This window comes from Eschrichtius robustus, chromosome 10 (assembly GCF_028021215.1).
Source record: "Eschrichtius robustus isolate mEscRob2 chromosome 10, mEscRob2.pri, whole genome shotgun sequence".
NCBI lineage: Eukaryota > Metazoa > Chordata > Mammalia > Artiodactyla > Eschrichtiidae > Eschrichtius > Eschrichtius robustus.
The window spans coordinates 73,053,299-73,063,301 of record NC_090833.1 but is presented as its reverse complement, the minus strand read 5'-3'; the positions used below and the strand labels follow the sequence as shown (position 1 = coordinate 73,063,301).

General features: G+C 39.8%; 1 pseudogene; it reads left to right on the top strand.

Moving 5' to 3' along the window:
• The first annotated feature begins 552 nt into the window (after positions 1-552).
• On the top strand, positions 553-1,771 carry LOC137770961 (elongation factor 2-like; annotated as a pseudogene).
• The last annotated feature ends 8,232 nt before the right edge of the window (positions 1,772-10,003 follow it).

Sequence of the window (10,003 nt, the reverse complement as noted above, 5' to 3'; positions counted from 1 at the left end):
ATGAAATACTTTATTAAGACTGTCCCCTTCTCTGAGTCATGTTCTCACAAACTCCTCAGAAGTGCTCAATTTTGACATTTTAATTAATACTACCTGTAAAACAGCACTAATCTTCCTCCATCACTGGAACAACCATAACAATTTACTTTCCCAGTCATTTTAGGGGTGAGACTGACCACAACTGCTGTCTGATCCACACATCTATGAAATCATTGGCGTGACCCTCGGAGCTGTCTGTCCAAGATTGCAAAATGATCACCACAATACACACCCCCAAACCACACGCCCAGGAAGGAGACCGGGTACCTGAAGCCAATTCAGAAAACAACCCCTTTAATGTGTTGTTACGTGAAGCCCAAGGAGGATGTGACTCACAGAAACATCATCGTGGGCCTGGTGGGCATTCACTGCTTTCTCACGAAGACAGGAACCATCACCGCCTTGGAGCACGTCCCCATGAAGGTGATGAAATTCTGCATGAGCTGGGTCGGGTTGTCAGGATTGTCGTAGAGGACAACAACCTGGCCTACCTGCCCAACCAAGCTGGTGGAGATGGGGCTGAAGCACCGGCCAAGCCACACCCCACAGCACCCTGCATCCTCGAGGAGTGGGGACCATACCCACATTCCATCAAAAAATCCAACAGTGGTCTCGCAAGGTGAGACCATCAGGGAGGAGGCGAACATGCTCTACCTGTCCAAGTTCCCTAACAAGCACAATCGGCTGTACCTGAGGGCGCAGCCCTTCCCGGATGGCCGGGTGGTGGATACTGGCAAGGGTGAGGTGTCTGCCCACCAGGAGCTCGAGCAGTGGGCCCGCTCCCTGGCCAAGAGAAGTACGAGGGGGACACGGCCGAGGCCCGCAAGATGTGGTGCTTTGGGCCCGCCAGCACCGACCCCATCATCCCAAGTCACCAAGGGCGTGCAGTACCTTAACGAGATCAAGGACAGCGAGGTGGCTGGCTTCCAGTGGGCCACCAAAGAGGGGGCACCGAGCGAGGAGGCTGCGGGCGGCGTTCGCTTCGACGTTCAGATGTGACGCTGCGCACGGACACCATGCAGCGCGTCCCCACTCCTGGCACTGCCTCCACGCCGCGGCTGACCGCCCGCCCGGCTCCCAGAGCCCGGCTTCTAGATCCAGGGCCCGCAACAAGAGGTTGGCGGCAGCTACAGAGCCCTGAACAGGAAGCGGGCCACGTCTTAGAGGACTCCCAAGTGGCCTTATGTTCGTCATGAAGACCCATCAACGAGTCTTTGGCTTCACCGCCAACCCGAGAGCCACGCGGGGAGCTAGGCCTTCCCCCGCCCGGTGCGTGTCTGACCGCTGGCGGACCCTGCCTGCAGACCCCTTCTACGGCCGCAGCCGCGTCCTGGCGGCAGTGCGCAAGCGCAAAGGTCTGAAGGCCGGCCTCCCAGCCCGGGACAACTTCCAGGACAGAAGGCAGGCGGCCTTCCGCAGCACCGGCGTCCAGCCGGTGACTGACCACAGCCCCGAGACCCCGTGTTCCCCTCACGACACCTCGTGTGACTGTGCAGACGCTGTGATGCTCCGCCTGACAGGTTTCTCCGGCCCACTCTGTGCCATCGTTCAACGTGAACACTTGATGCCGTTTCTTTTGATATTTATTTCAAAACTACAGACACAACAGAAGTGCCCTTGCAGCACAGACTTATTTGGCCTGGGGGGAAGAGGAAGTGGGGATGAGACACCCAACACTTTTTTTCCATATCTTCAGAGGGAAACTCAAATGTCCCCTCAAATTTTAGAATAACCACATTACAAGGTTTAAAAAAAAGAGTACCATAGAAATGATGTTCATTTATAACAGGATATAACCTATTGGACACAATGTATTTTTCCTCATTCTTGTTTGATTTAATGCATTCTTTAGCATGATTATAAATATCTCTCTTATCTTTAAGATTTTAAGCTTTGTTTTGCTCTCTTCAACAATTTTAGAAACTAATAAGGTGTCATCTTCCTAAAAGCTATTTTGGTATCTACTCTTATTTTTTAAAATTCTCCCACTTTGTGGTTTTTAATGATTCAGGTAACTCTTGTGAGCTCATCCTCTAAAACCTTTAAATAAAATGTAAGTAATAACTGTGGTTAAAAAAAAAAAAGGGACAAATAGCTAACTACAGAGTTAACTTGAATATGCCAGACTCACAATCTGTTCTTGGCCTCACTAGGGCCTTACTAGCAAAATGTGAGCTCATAAGTCACAAACCTTAAGCGTAGGAAATACCTAAAGAAACCCGCAGATGACCAGGGAATTTTTTAAATGCGTGCTAAATACTTCTTTACTGCTTGGTTTTGGGGAGGAGTTAGACAAGACAGAATAATAAAAGTAGTCATGGGTAGTACTTTAGCATTTACTTTTTCCCCTACTAAATCTTTTAGTCATCATCAAAATGAAGTGGGAATTTAAAATAGTACAGCCACTTTGGAAAACAGTTTGGCACTTTCTCAAAATGTTAAATGGACTTACCATATGAGGGCAAAATTTCCATATGAAGCAATTCCACTCCTAAGAGTCTACTCAAGAGAAATGAAAACATATGTCCACATAAAAACTTGTACACAAATGTTCACAGAATTATTCATAATAGTTAAAAAGTGGAAACAATCCAAATGTCCATCAACTGATGAATGTATAAACAAAACGTAGTTTATCTGTACAGTGGAATATTATTTGGCTATAAAAAGGAATGAAGTATTGGTGATGTTACAACAAAGATGAGCCTTTAAAACATTAGACTAAGTAAAAGAAACCAGTCACAAAAGACCACAAGTTCTATGATTCCATTAATATGAAATTTACATAATAGGCAAATCTGTGTTGAAAGACAGCAGATTAGTGTTTACCTAGGGTTGGGGGTGAGGACAGAAAAGATGGGGGTGGTGAGTAGTGACTGCTAATAGCTACGGTGTTTCTTTGGGGTAATGAAAATGTCCTAAAATTAGATTAGAGTCATCCTTGCCCAGTACTATAGATATACTAAAAACCATTCACTTGTGTACTTTAAATGGGTGAACTTTGGGGTATGTATGTAAAATATACATGGGTAAAACTGTTTAAAAAGAAGAAACCTTGTTGCTAACTAAGATGCCATTCTCATTTACAAATTAATAAAATGGAGACAATTGTCCAAATTTCAAATTCTAGAATTTGCTAAAACAGAACTCAACCTCTGTGTTCAAGTCTAATGCTACTTCCGCTATATGAGCAGTTCCCTCATAAAGTGGGAACTAAAGCTTATTTACAGAGACTACTTGGATATTGGAAGGGTTTTCAAAACATTACCTGTGAGGAAAAATTAAATGAGTTAAAGATGGTAGAAAGACAATTACAGTAATATTAAGTGATTTGTAGTGATGTTCTGTGGAAGAAAAAGTAGAATTATTTTTGTTTTATTGCCAAAGACAGAAGTAGAGTCAAATAGCATAAAGCTTGGGACTGGTCAGGGGAGTTAGGTAAATACCACAGGGTTTAAAACTTGAACTTCAGAGTAAGAAAAATCCAGTTTGAAATACAGCCCCACATAACGCTGAGAAACGTACATAATATCTTTAATCCTCAGTGGATTTGTCTGATATAATACAATTCTTCTACATGAATTTTAAATAAGTAGAGATGTTCCTTGGGTGGTCCTTTAGCAAACATCCAGTAGGTATGAAGAGTGCTTAGTGATGGGCACCAGACTTGCCCTCCCAGGACTCTAAATAAAGAATCTAGATTGGAGATCCTGCTAATCCCAAATATCAAAGGTCATTTTTTTTCTGCTGCTAATATGCTCAGAGAGCACACAGGTGACCTTAGCCAAAACAATGACATGATGGTTAGCCCTTACAGAGATCTATAAAGCCCCCTCAATTAAAAAAAGTGATCAAAGAGGCATAGGGTCAAAACAGTGAAAACTGTCTTACTGTTAACATTTCATTTGATAAAGCTTCATTAGAAAAGAGCCACACACATTAAGTCTGGGAAATACCAAGAAACCCACAGAACCTAGAGATTCCTTAAAATACATGTTATTTATTTTACTACTTGGTTTCTGGAAGGAGTTAGACAAAAGAAAATAATCATGAGAGAAAGAAGAGAGCAAACTTTGACTACCCATGAAGATGACCTCACCTTCTATTTTACAAATAGAAATGAATCACCTCAAATTCCTATTACAGACACAAACAACCTACCCTCATGCACTCCATTCTTGCCTCCCATATATATGAATCGGACTTCTTCCTCTTGTTGAAAATTACTCCTTTTATGTTCTGGTTCCAAATAATTTTCAACTCAAAGGAACTCTTTAATTATTTCCCTATTTATTCTATCTCTGTCTTCTCCTTCTTGTGACTTTTCCCCCATTGTATACAAAAATTCTCAAGTCTAATTGCCTAAGGGGGAAAAAATCCTCTTCATTTACTATGTCTCTTCTTAGCTGAGCTACTTAACAATAATCTTTACTTGTCGTCACTTCCTTCCCTTCATTTCATTCTTCATAACTTTGGAATATATTCATTAAGATCATAAATAAATTACTAATTGTGTTAACAAACCTCTTTCTTGACATTTATTTCTTCCCTAGATTCTGTAATATCTGGTTCCTCTCCTACTTCTTGTATATTTCTTATATCTTCTTCTCCAGTTTTTCTTTCTCCGCCAGCCCATGAGAAGGTGATGATTGCCCCAAATTTCATCCCCACCCACCAGACTACCTCTGTTCTGCCCTTCAAATCTGCTCCTTATCTCTACTGATAGCACTGTCATCCACCCAAATGTCCAAAACTTCAACTTGAGCATCACCCTGGACCCCTCTAGTTCTCCTTTCCAGACAAATGATCCTACAGCACCGTCAAGTCACTCTCTTAAATGTATCTCAAATGTGTTCCTTCTTTTCCATTTCCATAGCCACAGTCTTAAGGATCTGATCAAGTTCTCATATTACCAATTACAAAAACCTAGCCTCGCATCTTACCTTCCTCTAGCTAGCATTCTAATCTATCCTCTACATTGAGTAAGATAATACTTCTAAAATATAAATCTAATCACATTAGTTTTCTTTTTAAAAATCCTTTCATGGTTTCCAACACCAACATGATTAAGTCTAAATACTAAGTGTATCACCCAGGGCTCTTTGTGACCTTACCCTTTACCTTACACTCCACTCCTAATTATATACATGGCCCAACCAATAGTTTGCTGAGTGGGGCATACTTTCCCAAGCCTTCCTACCTTTTCAAATGCTATTTCTACTCCCTGAGATGTTACGACTTTCCTTATATGTCTAGTGAAATACTACATCTTCCTCAAGACCTTGTTCAAGTCTCAAGTTGCAAGAGACAAAAAATATATACATGTAAGTCTCATTTCTCCCATGAAAACTTTTTGGCAGCTCATGACAGAGTTCTGTATTCCCTCCTCTTAAACGTATTTCTATTTTATACTTATTGTAGAGTAGGATAATATTTAACTGTTTGTAACTCATGTAATAATAGCAGTAATGTCAATAATAATTGACAAAAATACCCATAATTTTTTGAGATGTATGTGCCTGGCACCACTCTAAGCACCTTACAGGTATTAGCTCATTTAATACTCACATAAGTCTTAAGGTAACATTTATCACTACCATTTTACAGATGAGATCATTAAGACATAGAAAGTGAAATAATTTGTCTAACATCTAACAAGTTGTAAGGAAAAAATTCAAACTAAGGCAGAGTGGTGATAAAATCCATGCTCTTAACTACCATTTCAAGCCTAAAGCCTGTGAACTCTGGAAAGGCAGGGTCCATGTCCTACTCATCAAGGCCTAGCATATTTCCTGCCACATAGTTAATGCCCTATTACTGTATGTTGAATTAAAGGCCAAGCCCAAGGGAAGTTATACTAAATTCCAAATACATTTTCAAATAAAATTGATTTATGTATGTCTCCAATGAAATCAAGGAAAAGATGTTCTATAAAAATAAATTTAAGAACTTGTAGAAATATTTTAAAAATAATTTACAGCTGCAAGAGACAAAAATATATGCATGTAGGTGTTAGTCACTGCACATCAACACAGTAAAAATGTATCACAAGACAGATGGCAATTCCAAAAAGTCACAGGATTATTGATCAGATAGGCACTGAAACAGAAACTCTGTTACTCCATTGGCCTTCAAGGACATGAAATAGGAGTTTGTGCCATGAAGCATTTCTGCAAATACACTATGAAATATGGTGTTCCTCTAAGTAGCAAGATGCTTCAATCCAGAATCATCATCTTAAATCACCCCAGGGTCTTTCCTTCCCTCTTTTTTTTTCCATCTTATAGGCATTAAAATTTCAGAAACGAGAAACTGCTTCACTGGACACAATATGAAAGGGGTGTTGCTCCTTATAGGAAGGAGTAAATAATGTTAAAGAAAATAGTGTTATGCCTTCAAAGACCAGCCGGTGAGAAGTAAAGCAATTGCCAGCCCTGGAAGTGCTTTATTTGAAAAATAAAATTGTATAAAGTTCTGTTTCATTTGCAGAAACTATATCAGAGAAAACAAATCCATCAATTGCATAAATTGCAACTTGTAAAATTTCAGCTCACTTTGGTAGGGGTGGGAGGCATATTTGGATTCAAAGTCCGGGCAACACTGGTTTTGCACTGCAAAAGTATCTGGAAGGCAGCCATGGTTTTTAAAAATGCATGTATACATAGAAAGATGATAAGCCCACCCTCTGTCTGTCTCTCTTTCTCTCTCTTACTCAGAACTTGATAGTGGAGAGGGCACAGGCAATAAAGACTTATAGAGTCTCATCCGCCTCTATCATTTAAACCACATGGTAAGTTACTTTCTCTCTGTCTTTCAGGGTTGGTTGTTTTTTTTTCTTCCCAATTTTACCATGAAAGTACTTTCCTTACAGAATTATTGTGAAAATTAGGAACGTTTATAAAGTTTCTATCCTCATACTTAATGAATCTTATGTACTTAAACATTGGTGTTATTATTCTTAATAAAGAATATTCAGTATTAACGTTTACTTGCATGAAGAGCCTAAAACAACTCCCCTGAAAGAAAGGTAACTAAAAACTAAAATCATGTATGACAGAATAAAAGAAAGGAGAAGGGCAGACATAAAAATGGGGGCAGAGGTGGAGGAAGAATGTCTGACAGTGTTAATAGCAGCATGTAGCAAAGGTGTAATGTAGGAAAGCTGGCCTTATAGCCCATCCCAGGCCTTTTTAGATAGACCTGTTTCTTCCTAACCTGCTTAGAGCCCTTAGGCCTTTTCTTCTATCCCTTATCACACTGGAGTCACACAGAGATGTAAATAATTGATAAAGGATCTACCTGCTCTGTGGTCTTTGCATTTTATTGTGGATCAGAGCTTTGGATCCCTGTGCTAACAGTCTAAAGATCCTTTGTGTTGGCAGAATAAAATCAGACAAGCATCAGGCAGCAAAGAGTACATTATGATAATATTATGATAAAAACACTGCTGAGCTCACTCTAACCTGCAAAACCGTCACCTACCACTCTACGAACATAAAAAGTTTATCAGGTGTTCCTAAGGAAACAATGCCTTAAGCTCCATGACCCACTGAAGACATTACACACAGGGATTTGAGTACTAGACACAGCCCTACAACGTTTTTTGAAAAATTAAATAATAAAATAGCCAGTAAGTAACCCAGGCAAGAAACAGGTCAATATTCCGACAGAGATTATGTGGGAAAAAAAAGAGAAAGAAAATCTAGACATGCAAGTAAAAGATGAAAGGAATTACAAAGAATAAAAGCCAAGAAGTACAATGCGGTTAAAAGTTATGCTGCCAATAAGTTAATAATCATGAATAATTGAAAATGCCCTGGCTAATGCCTTAGAAAGGTACCATATCAGAGAGAAACAAGCCATCTCTCAAGAAGTCTTACAAAATCAGTTTTTTTTCCTCCAGCATTGGAACCAATCAATATTTATTTGAGTGAGCTTGAATTTGGGATCATATAATATAAAAAACATATGTCTTCAAAACACTAGGAGCAAACTCAGTGTGGGGAGATGCGCCCAAGATGAGTCAGAGAGAAGTATTCCCGGAATGGAAAGGCATGTGTAATCAGCTGTGCAATGTAAACTTTTGAAACTCATATTCATTCCCTTTCTCTCTCACTCCCTATTGTGTATTTATAGTTGAATTTATTTAAGTTAAAAATTCCCATGATAGGAACCCATTACATCCAAGATAAAAACTGGAAAGAGAAGAGGAATCAGACAGTCTACAATTTACCAAATCCTCCAAGAAATACCAGAACACTTTGCTGTATCTACGTTAATAGGACTTATTTGAGCCTCTCTTACATTATTATTAAAGTTTTTACTCAGTTACATATGCACTAGATTATAGATTCTAGGGAAGGCACTGAGGATGATCACTTATTGAGGGAGTCCTATTAGGTGCAGACACTCTGGTAACTCATTTAACAACAGTATAAGGCAGGTATTCTCCTTTTACAGATAAGGAAACTCCCTCAGAGTGAGAGCTAACATCCCAGGTTAGAGCTTACAAGGAGCAGAGCAACAAAGGGAATCCCTATCAGTCAGACTCCCAAGTACATACTCTTCCAAATCCGAGTCACTAAGGCAATGAGCCCCCAAACCATGCTCAGAGTAGACACACATAATTGAGCATCCCATTCTTTCCCTTCATCACAGATGTGGTCTTAAGAAAACCTCCAAGCATCCTCTAATGGTGTAACTAAAAAGGCATAAAAAATGAAACCTGTGGGTCATGCTGACTACCATGCTGGGACAGTACCATTCATTTTGGGGTCTCATCATGCCTAAGGATGCTACAAATATTTGTTGAAAGAATGAATAAAGTACTAACACTGAAAGAGAGAAAAACAAGTTTGGGAATAAAAATGGAATAGAAAACTAACAATGCATTATGAAGAGAAAGGATCTCCTTTGTTCATTTCATGCACATTGGGATTTGCATGAAATGAATAAGCTGAATAGACCAGCAAACTGAATTTTAGCATTGCCTTGGCTATTCACAACAGAAACACAATGAATATTTCAAACTAACAGCTCACCACGTTTACTTGGAAGGTGGCTCCTCTTAGATCACCTCACTTTCATGCTAAAAACTGGAAAGGTCAGAGTATTTCTGAAAACATTTTCCTCTATGGAGACAACATTTCTTAAAAATGACAGACCAGCAAGGCTGCATAGCATCCCAAAAGTTTGGTGGCACCTGGAAGTCTCTTTTCGGCAATAGGTTATTATAATTTGCTTGTGAACTATCTCTATAAATTGCTTACTGAGTCAGGATAAACCTTTCTGAAAACAATACAGTTCTTTTATTCTAACAATTTAGATTGATGCTAAATGTGCTGGAGGTTGGCAGGGGGCAGGTGGATTGAGGTAAAGGATTAAAAAAGGTTGGGTATAATTTTTGTGCATTAACTAAAGTGAAATAGTGATAATTACCTTTGCAACGAGTATCTACCTTGTAGCTGATGTGGTATGTATTAACACTGATGAGTTTCAGGGTCAACGTGAGTTAAGTGGTATATCCAGAAAAATGGAGTATACAGTAAAATTTCTTTTTTCTTTCATTCAACAGTCTCTATGAAAGAATCACCCCCACCAAAATGCATACTTCAATCTTTTGCCTTAGACAGGTTATAATCGATTATAGCCATTAGCAGCTGTTACAATAATCAAAAAAGCTTAATACATACTCTAAAGAGCCAACTTTTCTCCAGGCCCTGGGCAGGTATGGAGGAAACATAAAATGCATGCATGATGCAGGGAATTAAGTGGTTTTGAAGATGTAGTGAACATACTGCCGAATGCAATGAAAAAAAATATCAGGGTATGGAGTGGAGGAACAGGAAACTTGTATGGTGTGCTGACCCCTTCCCCTGTTTGCACCCGTCTTCTTCCCTATCCCCTCACCCTGCGCAATTAGCTGCAACAGCACCTGTGTCACCATTGTGCTTTTTTGCTAATG